This window comes from Hippopotamus amphibius, chromosome 17, assembly GCF_030028045.1.
Source record: "Hippopotamus amphibius kiboko isolate mHipAmp2 chromosome 17, mHipAmp2.hap2, whole genome shotgun sequence".
NCBI lineage: Eukaryota > Metazoa > Chordata > Mammalia > Artiodactyla > Hippopotamidae > Hippopotamus > Hippopotamus amphibius.
In genome coordinates, this window is record NC_080202.1 from 6804197 (window position 1) to 6816983 (window position 12787).

The window sequence follows — 12787 nt, forward strand, 5'->3', positions numbered from 1 at the left end:
AGTTTGGATTTCTTTTTTCAAAGAGTAGTGCAAAGCCTTTGGATGATTTTAGTTAGAAGGTGACATAATCCAATTAATGTTCTGTAAGTTCGTTCTGGCTGCCATGTTGAGAATGGATTGTAGGGGATGCAGAGGGGAATTCGTAGACCAATTCGAAGACCAGGTGATGATACAGGGGGTGGTGACGGTGCCTTGGGAACAGGGTCGCAGCAGTGGAAATGGAGAAATGGGTGGATTCCGGATGAGCTTTGGAGGTAGATTGACAGGATTTGAGAGGGATTGGATTGGGAAGGTGAAGAACTTGAGGATCCTAGATATGGGGCTTAAGCTATCATGGTGCCACTTGCTAAACTGAGGCATGGAGAGCAGGTTTGGTTTTGCTTTTTTTTTTTTTTTTTGAAGTGAGGTCGATGAGTTCTGTTTTGGATCTGTTAGAGATTCTTCCTGAGCATCTGTGTAGCGCTGGCAAGTAGCCAGGTGGACACCGGGGAAAGGTCAGGGTGGGAGAAGTGCCTTTAGGGTCATCAGGAAATCGAGGGTGTAAAAAGCTATGGGACAGGCAGGGGGAAGCCACTAAAGAGAGTGAGTAGATAGGAAAGAAGGGTATGGGCGGGAGGTTGCTGGAACATTTAAGATTGAATTTAGGGGAAGATCCAGAATGATGACTACGTGAGAAAACGTGAGGTGCCATGGAAGCCACGAAAAGTCGTACTTTCCAGGAGGAGGGAATGTTGAATGCTGCTGCCTGGCCAGAGACTGTAGAAGAGTCCAAGGTGCCCTTGGATTTGCTAACGGCAGGGAGCTCATTGGTGACATTGGAAGATCAGGCTCAGTGGAGTCGGGTAGGAGAGCATTAGAGGTCAGAAAGTAGAGGGCATGACTATAAGGAAGTCTTTTGGTGAAAATATTTGCCGTGATGAGAAGCAAAGGAACAGGCAGGGCCTGGAGGAGTGGGGTGAAAGAATAGATTTCTCTCACTTTTTAAAAAATTTTGATTTATATATTTTTAAATTTATTGGAGTATAGTTGGTTTACAGTGTGTTAATTTCTGCTGCACAGCAAAGTGATTCGGTTATACACATATATACATCCTTTTTCATCTTCTTTTCCGTTATGGTGTATTGCAGGATATTAAATCTAGTTCCCTGTGCTACACAGTAGGACCTTGTTGTTAAGCCTATCTTTTTTTTAAAGAAAGCCAGGTGTTATGTGCTGACAGGTAGAAAGCAGGTAGGTGGCCTTTGATAGGCGGAGGGCCTTTTAGCCGCTGTAATGGGAGGGCAGGCTGAGAACATGGGTGGGATGCAATTTGGGCGGTGGGTGGATGAGCAGTTGCTGTCAGGTGGCTCCTGTCTTTCTAAGTGCGATGTGAGGCAAGGCCATTATGTGAGAAAGAGTGTGAAATAGTTGTTTTGAAGATGGAAGACAAATCATTGGGCAACCGTAAGGTGGCTAGATGGCTTGGTCTGTGCTTCTCAAATACGAATGTGCCAATGAATCACCTGGGGATTTGTTAAAATGCAGATTCTGCGTTTCTAACGTGCTTCCAGGTGGTGGTGATGCAGCTGGTTTGGGCTCCTGCTTTGAGTCGCAAGACTGCATAGCACTTCTGCAGTGGGAAGCTTAGGAAGACACACAATTTCTTATGTGACCAGGAGATGCCTAAATTGTTCTCCCACTGAATTTACTTTTAGGGCAGAGCAGCGGTTGAGCACCCATCTGAGATTTGTGGCCATTCATTTAAAGCGGGTCTTCTCAATGCTAGAATTACCTGGAGGACTTAAAAACAAAACACCAGAGCCTGGGGATTTTGATTGAGGTTCTGAGTTACTCTGTGTGGGGTGGGTCCCAGGCACTTTACGTTTTAAAAGCTCCCCTGGTGAGTCTAGTGTTCACCCAGGCTTGAGAAGCATTGATTTAAAATACCAGGTCAAAGGGATGACCATGGGAGTAGGTGGCCAAAGTGGGGTAGAGGCACGCTTGCCCTTAGATGTGTTGGCCTCATCTATGTAAACAACTTGAGTCACCCCAAATCAGCATGCCAAGGCTCTTCCGGTCACCCCGTCTTACATAGTCCCACCAGAGAAATTCCGTCAGCTGGCCGGAGCACTGCTTCCCCAGGCTGTTCTGGAATCTTCACAGGGTCCTGGGATGACCCTGTGGGCACACAGTTCAGAGCTCCTGGGGGCATCTGGTATACCTTATGTATGGGCTTCATACCATTTGGGTATGTGGAGGGTATTTCTCAAAGTTTCTGCCAAGCCCTGTTGGTGCCAGGCTCCTTAGAAAATTTCAAAGAAGGCACTCAAATGGTGGGGTCCCTTGAGCCGTGCAGCCTGGTCATGAAAAAGAGTAGTGGAGCAAAACAGTTAGAAAACTGAGAGCCCAGCTTATAAGATGAAACCTGTCATCCAGTTGCCAGAACTCATAACAGGAATCAAGATGGAAGTCAGAAACTAAAGCATCTCTGCATGTGGCAAAGAACTAACACCTAGACAGCCTGCAAGGACCCCAGGTCTTCAAACAGCCACTTAAACAAACTTGGAAGGGGATTCTCTGCCAATGGAACCTTGAGAGGACTACAGTCCTGGGTTGTAGCCTTGTGAGAAATCCTGGCTGAGGCTCAAAGTCTGGGTAGACTATACCCAGATCCCTGACCTGCAGAAACTGAGATAACACTTTTGTTGTTTGAAGCCACTGAGTTTTGCGCTAATTTGGTACGCAGCAGGGAATAACTAGTAGAAGAGGCAAAGGCAATGTCATCAAAACTCTCCATCTCTTGGCTTTACTTTCCTCTGTCAGTGTCATTTTCTAGCTTAGTCACCTCTTCTGAAAGATTCTAAAAACTCTCAGTAATTCCAAGAAAAAAACGAAAATCACTGGGCAGCTTTCCAATGAAATGGAAATGGTTTGGCATAGTTGAGAGGTGGGGTCACCCTAACCACATGGACTGAGGAAGGAACAAGAGTGGTACCCAGAGGAAGATCAAGGTCCATTGGTTCTAGAGGGAGGAGAATGGAAATCTGCCCCCAAATGGTAACTGAAAAGATGTGGCAGTGATGGAATCCTTGATGTGAGCCTGGATGGGGTTTGGGGCAACAGGTCCAGCTCTCAGGCAGAGAGGGGACTGAATGGTTTGTGTCACTGACATCAAGGGGAAAGTCTCAAGGAGCTTAGAGGAATGAGGTCTGGGGAAAGGCCTGTGGGAAATGGTGGTCCCCGTTTTAACTGTGTGGGAGATTTCGTGTGCCCATATCCACGCGAGGACATTAAAAAGAGAACACGCTGGTGAGGTACCAGGCAGATAGAGACCATTCTTTTGAGATATCCGGCGGCAAGATTTTGCTCCTCTGTGCTAATAGGAGACAAGGTTGCCGGTTGCAGGGCTAGAAATATAATGAAATTAATCACAAAAAGGCAGAGCTGCCAGGAACCATATAAATCTCTTGTTTCATCATCGGTTAAACCTGAATTATTCCCCCAAGTCTTCTTTTAACCTACAGTTTCCATTTCCTCCTTCTGAGCCTTCAGAACTCCTAACAAGGAGGGGAATAGCTGGATCCCAGCCGTCTCTTTTCTTCTCTTTCCTGGTCTCCTGTGAAGGTGCTGAGGAGCTGAACTCATAATGAGCTAAGAATATTCCTCCAGTCCGGCAGGAGAGAAAAAGAGAAACGTTCTGGCCCGTCCCTGTCCTCATCACACAGCTTTTGGTATGAAATGGAGTCTGACTGGGAGTTTGGGAGGAGGTTAGCTGGTCATGCTGTCGGGAGTTATGCTTGGTTTGCGAGGGAATAGCTCTGGGAGAAAGATTTGGCAAAGGCCGCTGCGTGGACTGGCCACGCTTAGGTCGTGTGCCCAGGGCAACTCATCTTGCAAAAGTCACGAAAGTGCAACTTTCTTTTCAAGACCAAATGTCGTGTGTGTAGGCACGACGGCACTCTTGTAACTGCCTGGGGTGTCTCGCTCCCCTGTTGTAGCAGGTGTATCTTATAGGGCAGGCATGTAGGGTGTTAGAAGATTCAGCTCGTGCCTCACCATCCACCTTGGCCGCCTAAGCAAGAAGACTGGGGGGGAGATATGTTGGGAGAGAAGTTGAAATGCAGTTCGTTCCTCACTTCCAGCACCCGCGTGGAGGGAGGCTGGCTGCCTCTGCCACATCCACCCTAGGGCAGTGGAAAGATGCCTCTCTCAGGTCACTTGATGCTGTGACCCAGTTTAAACTTGTCATCGGTCAGAGAGATTTAATACAAAGTCCCTCGCCTGCTCAGGCTGCCCACTTGAGCATGTGTGGTGGAAACCCAGCAGGGCTTTCTGCATCAGCTTTCCTGGAGCTCGGCAGGCAGGAATGCATCCTGACTTTGCAGGGGCTGGTGGAGCAGGCGCTGTTTGGTAAACAGGGGTGTGGCGGAGGGAGGGCTGGATGGGCGGGTCCCCGGCTCCCTCTGCTTTTTCCGATGACTCACAGGCTGCCATGCTGGAAGGGGACTCCGAGATAGATCATCCGATGCAGCAGGCTTATTTCACAAGCGTGATTTCAGAAACAGGGCTCAGGGAAGGTCCTGGAGCAGTGAGTGGAGGAGGCAACGTGGGACCCATCGCTCGACTCCATGCCCAGGGCTGCACTCTGCCCCTCACATAACCTTTCTTGATCCTCTCTCTCTCTCTCTCTCTCTCTCTCTCTATATATATATATATATATATATATATATATGGGAAATATCAGTTGGGGAATGGAATTTTGTTTTGGACGTGTTGAATTTGAGGTGTCAGTGGCCTGTGTCTCTGAAGCAGAATGTGGTTTATCACATGAGTCAGACCCCAAGTCAGGATCCAGGAGTGGTCCACAAGGATGCAGAGGACGGACCGCAAGAGGCTGCTCTTGGGCTCACTGCCTTCAGTTGGTTAGTGGTTAGCAGCCTGTGGCCCGTGGGCCACGTTCTCCTTGGTTTCACGGCTGCTGTTCTGGGCCGCTGTCTATACCCTGGAAGTGGAGAGGCAGCCCAGGGTCGTCCCACGTTTGCAAGCTGGTTTGATGAGCCCACGTGGCCGGCCCTTAGTCCATGGGTGGAGGATGTACTCCCACTTCTCTGCAGAGGCAGAGATTAGAGTGATGTGGCCACAAGCCAAGGACAGCCTGCAGCCACCAGGGAATCTGGAAGAGGCAAGGAATGAAGCCCCTGGGACCTGCAGGGTGCGCGCAGCCCTGCTGACACCTTGGCTTTGACTCTGCAACTGATTTCAGACGCCTGGCCTCCAGAATTGAAAGAGAAAAAAGAAAAAGCGTGTTGGTTTAAGCTGCCAGGTTTGTGTTTATTTGTTACAGCAGCTACGAGAGACGAACGCAGGGAGCATTTGTCAAAGTCAGCCTGTCAAGATACCCCTCGGGGGGAAAGTGACCTCTGGTCAGAGAACTTTGAACCTTCATTCATTCATTCATTCAACACATTTTTTGGAGCACCTGTTGCACTGTAGACCCTGTTCTAGGTGATGGGCATTTATAACACAGTCCCTGCTGACAGTACTTGGGTTCTTCTGGGGAAATCAGACAGTAGAAAACAAATATGTATAATATCAGGCTAATGAGATTCTGTTTTACTCTCAGAGCAGAGGGTCACAGGAGTTGCTGTTTTTGATGAGGTCAACAGGAGGGTTGTCTGGTTGCCAATATTTGAGCAGAGATGCGAATAAAATGAGGGAACAAGCCTGTGGGTATCTCGGGAGTGTGTGTCCCGGGGAGGAAAGAGTGGACACACGTGGGCCGAGAGGTCGATGTGCCCTCTCTCGGCCCCTCCGTTGGGTCTTGGAGAGAGGGAAGGAGGAAGGGCGGCATCCACTGGAGGGATTTGATTGACATGATGTTTTTGAAAGATTGAGATAAAATTCACCTAAACTAAAATTAACCATTTTAAACTGTACGATTCACTGGCATTGTAGTGCTTTTGCAGTACTGTGCGACCACCGCCTCTATCCAAAACATTTTCATCGCCCCCAAAGGAGGCCTCATACCCATTAAGCAGTCACTGCCCATACCCCCAGCCCCGCACCCCCCGGCCAGCCAACAGCAGTCACCAGTCTGCCCTCGGTCTCTGTGGATTATGTGTTGTGACATTATCTTTGATGGGTTTATGGGAGGTGGTGGCCCCAGTAAAAACCAGGAGAGCAGTTGGGTGAGAGAGGTGGTTGGCCTGAGCCGTGGCCGAAGGTAGAGGTGGTGGAGGAAGATGGTGAGTAGGTGTGGGTTCAGGATGTTGCATCATCACGTAAGGCCTCGGAGAAGGCTTGGTGAAATCCACACGTGACAGCAGAACCCCTTTTCAGGTAGCTATTCAACACGTCGAAGGGTCCGAAAAGACATGATGCAGTGGAGAGGGTACTGGGTTGGAACTCTGGAGAAGCGAGTTCTGAGGTTGCCACCTCACAGTTTTAAGACTTCAGGCCTGTCTCATTTCATAGCTGGGTATCCTTATCCAAAAACTGAGGACATTACCCAGCTTCCAGATTCCACAGTTCAGTGACTTCATGCCCAAGGAGAACTCGCCAGTGTTTGTGAAGATGCTCCTGCGTGTGGGGAAGGTGGGTGTGTGTCAGCACACCCGGATTTCTCCCTGCCCCACTGGCTCTGAAAGCCAAGAATAATCAGGGCTGGCATGGCTGAGTGGGAAAGAGGACGTACGTTCTTAGGCAAATCGAATTTCCATGAAAGGGAGCTGACTTGGAAGAGTCAGGTGTCAGATGCCTGCCTCATGGCCAGTATCGGGATTTTATGGGACTGGTTGGAGGAGCGGTCCTCTGATGCGGTGGTGGGATGATGCGATTGCGTCTCTACCAGGTGGGAGGTGAGGTGCAGAGAGCTGTTCTTAATAATTCTGAAGTTTGCGGGAGATTGACTTGTGTGTATTATTTATTTATTTTTGCCCACGGCGCACCCCGTGCAGGAATCTTAGTTCCCCGACCAAGCATCGAACCGGCATCCTCCCCCAGGCGGTGGAAGTGCGGAGTCTTAACCAGTGGACCTCCAGGGAAGTCACTACTTTTGTGTATAAATCAGAGCAAACTCAGAGTTATCCCTGTCACAACACACTCTCACTGGCCGCACGTTCTGGTGTGTGTTGTTTCCTCATTTTCCATGCTGTACACTTAAAAGCCTTTGTTTTTATTTGAAGCAAAAGTGGTGGCATATACGTGGTTAAAAACAAAATCAAATGGTACTGGAAGGCTTACAGAGTGTAAAGCAGCACACTCACACCCACCCCTCCCCTTTCCAGCCGCTTTTGATTTTAAGTTCTCCTGGCAGTTACTTCCACAATTTTACATAAAATGCTTAGATGTTTTTTTCATGATTTTGTTGACTTTAACACTGTCTGTTGGTTCCCTGTTATGAAGATGAGGGGTCTTTTACACTATGCCTGCCTTTCCCCCCAGATATGACAGTTTGCTTCTTTATTTTTATTCTGTAAGCCAGGCCTTCACTGACACCTGGGTGGTAGGAGATACAGCTGGAAACTGATACTCAGGGGCTGCTTTTTAAGGACCTGGTTCAAACCAAGGGTTAAAATGAACAACCCTATGAATCTCATAGTCTTTTAAGATTTTTTTTTCACTGTCTTCTTTCTCTGAACCCGTGGGAGGAATTCCTTTTGGCTTTAGGGTAGGAATGGTGTTTCCCTTTGAGTACATGGCTTATTTTATCTTAAGGACACGGAGGACCTTTTAGCCAAATACATTTCCCTTTTTGCTCTGGCCTGCAGAGCTCCGTGCCAAATTTGAGCCCCCCCATCTTGTGCTGGGAGATTGGACTAGAGGGGTCCCCGACCTCAGGCAGACCTCATCTCATTTCTTTCTGCTCCTATTTTCTCTCTGTCCAGTTGTGGCCCCCTCGGGGCCTGGATCAGCGAAACGTGCTGTGGGGACTTTCACCAGTTCCCTGTCCTCCGCTCCATCCTCCCAGCCTCTCCCTGCGCTGAAGTCAGACCTGCCGAACTTGACCTCCCTGCTCTGGGTTTTGTGCCCACACCTCACTTCCCCCTACTGCCAGCATGGGAAGCAACCACTCCAGAAATAGCATGCGTGGCAGCCTGCCCTGGGTCATTAAGGGTGATTTACTTCTCTGTGAGAGACACCGGGCTGGATGAGGATTTACCTTCAGTCCCTTCAGCGCGCTGGGCTGAGCCTTGTAAAAAGAGGCTCAGTAATTAGGGCCGCGTGGAGCCGCCCTCGGCTGGGCCTGTGAGGTTTAATGAAAGTCGGCCAGAGGCGAAGGAGCTTCGCGTTGGCACGCTTGGTCCCCTTCTCCTGAACCCTCATCACCTCAGCTGAGGGGCTCAGAGTACCGGACTGTTAGAGGCAGGAAGGATGCCAGCAGCCGGGCTGCCTGGCATCTTGTACCCACTCCTCCATCTTCCTTCCGACCCCAACCCACCTCCCTGGTACCCCTAACAGAGCCGCAGTTATGCTGGCTCAGTTTTTTGTTTTTTTGTTTTTCTTTTTAAGTGGCACACACCTTTCCCCCCTTTAATATTATTGAAATTGTACCTGGTGCTGTTGCACCTTGACAGTGAGGTGGAGGAGCTCTGCTCTGGGTGAAGCCCCAGTAGCCCTCCTGCCCAGCGGGCTTGTCTGCCTCCGGCACAGCCCAAAAGGATTTTATCCCCTCCCCTCCTTCTGAATATACCCCCTCACAGATGGTGCATTTCTTCATTTTCAATTACTTTCTTTTTGTTTGTTGTTGTTGTTTTTTGGCTGTGATGCTGGGCTTGAGGGATCTTAGTTCCCTGACCAGAATTGAACCTGGGGCCACGGCATTGAAAGCGCCGAGTCCCAACCACTGGACCACCAGGCACCTCCCTCGGTTACTTTCTTAATAGGGGATGCTTAGGGGCCTGTGGATTTCAGAACTGCGAGGGCCTCAGAATTCAGCCCTGCTTCCATTTCTCTGCCATAAAGGGGCCCTCGTTTCCAAGCTCAGTGGCGACAGGCTGGCTGCCTTCTGAGACCTTAATGCTCGCTGAGTCAGTCCTCTTTATGGTGAATGAAGCCTCCGAACTGCTTGAGGGAACTGTTCAGAAAGGCCTCTTCATTCACGCATCCATCCATCCATCCATCCATCCATCCATCATGATTCAGTGAAGCTTTATTGAATTTCTTCAGTGTGCGAGGCATGTCGGCTGGGTGCTGTGGGCAGTGTAGACAACCCAGTGTTGGACACTTGGCCCCCTGCATCCCAGGAGCTGACAAGCTCATTGCCAAGCTGGGACAAGCAGGTGCAAGGCTCCAGCATAAACGTTTTCTGGCAAGTGCTGTTGACATGCTGGTGATGATGAGTACGTCTCAAGACCATCCCGGTCCACTTCGTTACCAGTAATCACGTCTTCCCGGAGAGGGCTGCCTGCTTAGCAGAAATCGGAGTAGTTTGTGCATACAGCCGTCCTGGGGGGTCCAGGCCCAGCTCCCTCCGAAATCTGGGTGGGCGGGATGTTGCCTTACTCTGGACTTTGCTTCCCTGATAGTTTCCTTTTTGGGTTTTCCCTGCGCACACCTGAACCTCTGGATGAACTCTCCTGAAACCAGGTGGGAACCACAGGTGTTCTCTATGTTTAGAGCGGGGAGAAAAACCCTGTTGTGGAATGCTTCCCTGTGTCTGCTGGCATCCTGTAGAGGTCCTTTGTTAAACTGATAGCATCATTTTAGTTGCTAGGGAGCCACTGAAGGTTTTCCAGGTTGGTCTGGAGGAATCTTTGTAGCTTCTAGGCCTGCTGTTCCTGCAGAGGCCTCTCCACTGGGATCTCTTTGGAACCTACGCCTCAGCTCTTAACCCCCTGCCCCATCTCTGTTAGAGTTCAGGCAGTTGTGACACATTCCCAGGAGCTAGTAGCTGTCGGTATCTTCTAGGACTCCTTTTCCTCCTCCCTGGAGTTGTGTGTAACCGAACCCAGGTCAAGCTGAGATCACGCCCGATCACTCAGGCCACCCTTCAGGATCCACGAACAGGTTTTGGTCTGAAATCGGAATTCGGCACCGACCAGCAGTTCTTACTGATTTCAACGCCTTGTGCAACCCAAGTTGATTCACTTTTCGCATCATATTTAATTCCCTACCCTTGGTTTTAACTGAAACTCTGCTCCCACCCCACTCTATTTAGAGAGCCAGAACAAACTCAGGTTCCTTACGATGGTTTGGGAGCAGGGACGGTGCCAGGTATTGCAGACACTGTGTAAAAGCCAGGGAAATGTGATCCCGTCTCTCGGAGCCTCAGGGGGACACGCAGAGACCATGTGTCTCTACCCCGACCCCCTCCAGAGTGTACGCATTCTCAGCTGATTAGCTAATGACTTAGGACTGGGCTAGTGCAATGCCAAAAACGTGAGTCACTCACTCACAGGTATGGACAGCACTGAGCATGCTCTGTTGCCATGGGAACGCGAGCATGTATTCATCTCAAAGCAGACAGAATTCACTTGCACTCCTCAGGGATGTGGGTGTTTCCCACCCTGTTCACTGGGCACGTGTGTTCTCCCTAAGGCTGCAGTGTCCTCTTCACCCCCACGCCCCATCACCACCACCACCCCATCCATTATGCTCTCCTGGGTGGGTGTCCTGGCCCAGTGTATACGTTGCCCACTCCCCTCCCTCCCCCACCCTGCTCCTTGCTACTTTGTGGGTGCAGCCAACATCCAGTGGTGCCTCTGATGCCTGATTTGAAGCCCTGGTGACCTAATTGTAAATCAGGAGAAGCAGAAGATGGAATGCTTTCTTGAGGCGAAGTTGCCTGATGGGGTGACCAGAGCCAGGCTTTAAAGTTGAACAGATTTGGCTCACGTTCTGGCGCTGTCACTGATGAGCTCTGGAACCTTGGGAAGATATTTTTCTTCCTTTTTGGTGTCCTCATAGATAAAGTGGGGGTAATCCCTACATTACCAGGCTGTGGGAGGGACGAAATTAAAGCATGTCAGAGCGCTTAGTGCATCACTCAGTACGTGATCATTTTCTCATTCTGTGTCCCAGTGGTCCAGGGGGATTGAGACATTGATGCTGAGGGTCCTGAGGCATTAGCTAGGTGGCCATCACGCCCAGGGACATCTCGAGAATTTAAAACTCTGGGCTGTGGGCCCCATCTACCTTATGCTGGTTGGATGATGTGTCATACGGGGCTCTTTGATTGCAAACTTCAGAAGCCGATTCTGGCTGATGTCAGCAGCGTGGAATGTATTGCAAAGATACTGGAAGCTAACAGAGTGGGCAGCAGGCTGAGGAAACCTCCCAAAAGCAGATAGAAGACCAAGATGCTCAGCTGAGTCGGGCCAGGAGGTAGGACTCATAGGAACAGTCTTATAGCAAGCAGTGTAGTCAGGTGTGCTTGGCTGTGATGGAGGAACCCCCATTCATCTCTCCAGGTGTCAGCAGAGAGCATCTGGAGGCAGGCATGCCTTTGCCCTGTGAAAGAGGAAGGAGCCCCCCTGGGGCTTCTTAGGGCTTGTAGAGGGAGGGCTGGCACCTGGATTAAGAGACACAGAGGAAGTGCCTAGTGGGAGAGAGAGAATTCCCTGAAAAGGGAGTGGGGGCTGTTAAGATATGGGTAAAGGACACTGGGCATCTTAAGCAACAAATGTCTGCAGTAATGATTTTGGACTAATCTCACTTTGGGCTGCTTTTCTGAAAATGAAGGACTTGAACTAGATAATCTCAAAGGACCCTTGGGTTTCTAGTAAGACTGCTCCAGTGATGAAATAGACAGCTTTTCCCCTGGGCAGGGACAGATAGGACTTAGCATTAGTAGCCTTCTTAGTTCTTCATCCTCCCCCTGAAACCTCCTGCTTCACGATATATGCAGTTAATGACCAGGACTTTCTAAAATCCACTTAATTTTTAATAAAATCTGTCTCCCCAAAACAAGAGATTATAACAAATGTATATACTATCCCTATTTTAAAAATCAACTGTAATTTATATACTTTACCATAAAAATATATAATTTACCATAAAGTCTATAATTTACCATAAATGTATCATAATTTACCATAAATAAATAAAATTTACCATAAGCTATAATTTATTATAAAATAAAATTCCTCCATTCTTACTGTACAGGTCAGTGACTTGACAAATATATACACCTGTGCAACTGTAATTGAAGTCTAGGACATCTTTCCAAAAAGTTCTTTCTTGCCTGTTTGCAGTCATTTTCTCTCCTCCCACTCATCTCCTCAGGTCACCTCTGATTTCTACCCTATAGATTAGTGTTGCCTATTTAGGATTTCGTAGAAACGATCAGGCTGTGTGTACCCTTGAATCTAGCCTCCCTTGCACAGGATAGCATCTGAGATTTATCCATATTGTTGTATCAGGTGTTGATTCCGTTTTATTGTTAAGTAAAGTTCCATAGGTTGAGCATACTAGAACTTGCTTATCCATTTGTCAACCGATGGACATTTGGGTTGTTTCCAGCTTTTAGCTGTTATGAGTAATTCTGTGAGCATTTGTACGTAAGTCTTTCGGACATGTTTTCATTCCTCTGGTGTAAATGCCTAGGAGTGAAATGGTTGGATCATATGGTAAGTGTATGTTTATGTAAGAAACAGCAGAACTATTTTCTGCGCTTCACTTGTCACTCACAGCAACGTTTGAGCTTGCAATTGTCCTAGGTCCTTGCCAACTTTTTTAGCCATTCTGGTGAGTATGAAGTAGTTCCTCATTGTGCCTTCAGCTTGTGTTTTCTTGAGGATTAATGATACTGAGCATTTTTCCTGTGCTTATCACCATCTCTGGACTCAACAACTATCAACACTTGCCA

The 12787-nt window shown here is 48.7% G+C and overlaps 1 protein-coding gene across 5 annotated transcripts in view; it reads left to right on the top strand.

Moving 5' to 3' along the window:
• GAS7 (growth arrest specific 7) overlaps nt 1–12787 on the top strand; it is a 192471-nt gene that overhangs the window by 61497 nt on the left and 118187 nt on the right. Inside the window, exon 1 of one of the 5 annotated variants that reach the window (XM_057714442.1) lies at nt 3690–3710. The exons of the other annotated variants lie outside the window; for them this stretch is intronic. The gene's annotated coding sequence lies outside the window, so the exon portion shown is untranslated. Of the gene's footprint in view, nt 1–3689; nt 3711–12787 lie in introns of those variants that run through there. 5 annotated transcript variants of the gene reach the window in all.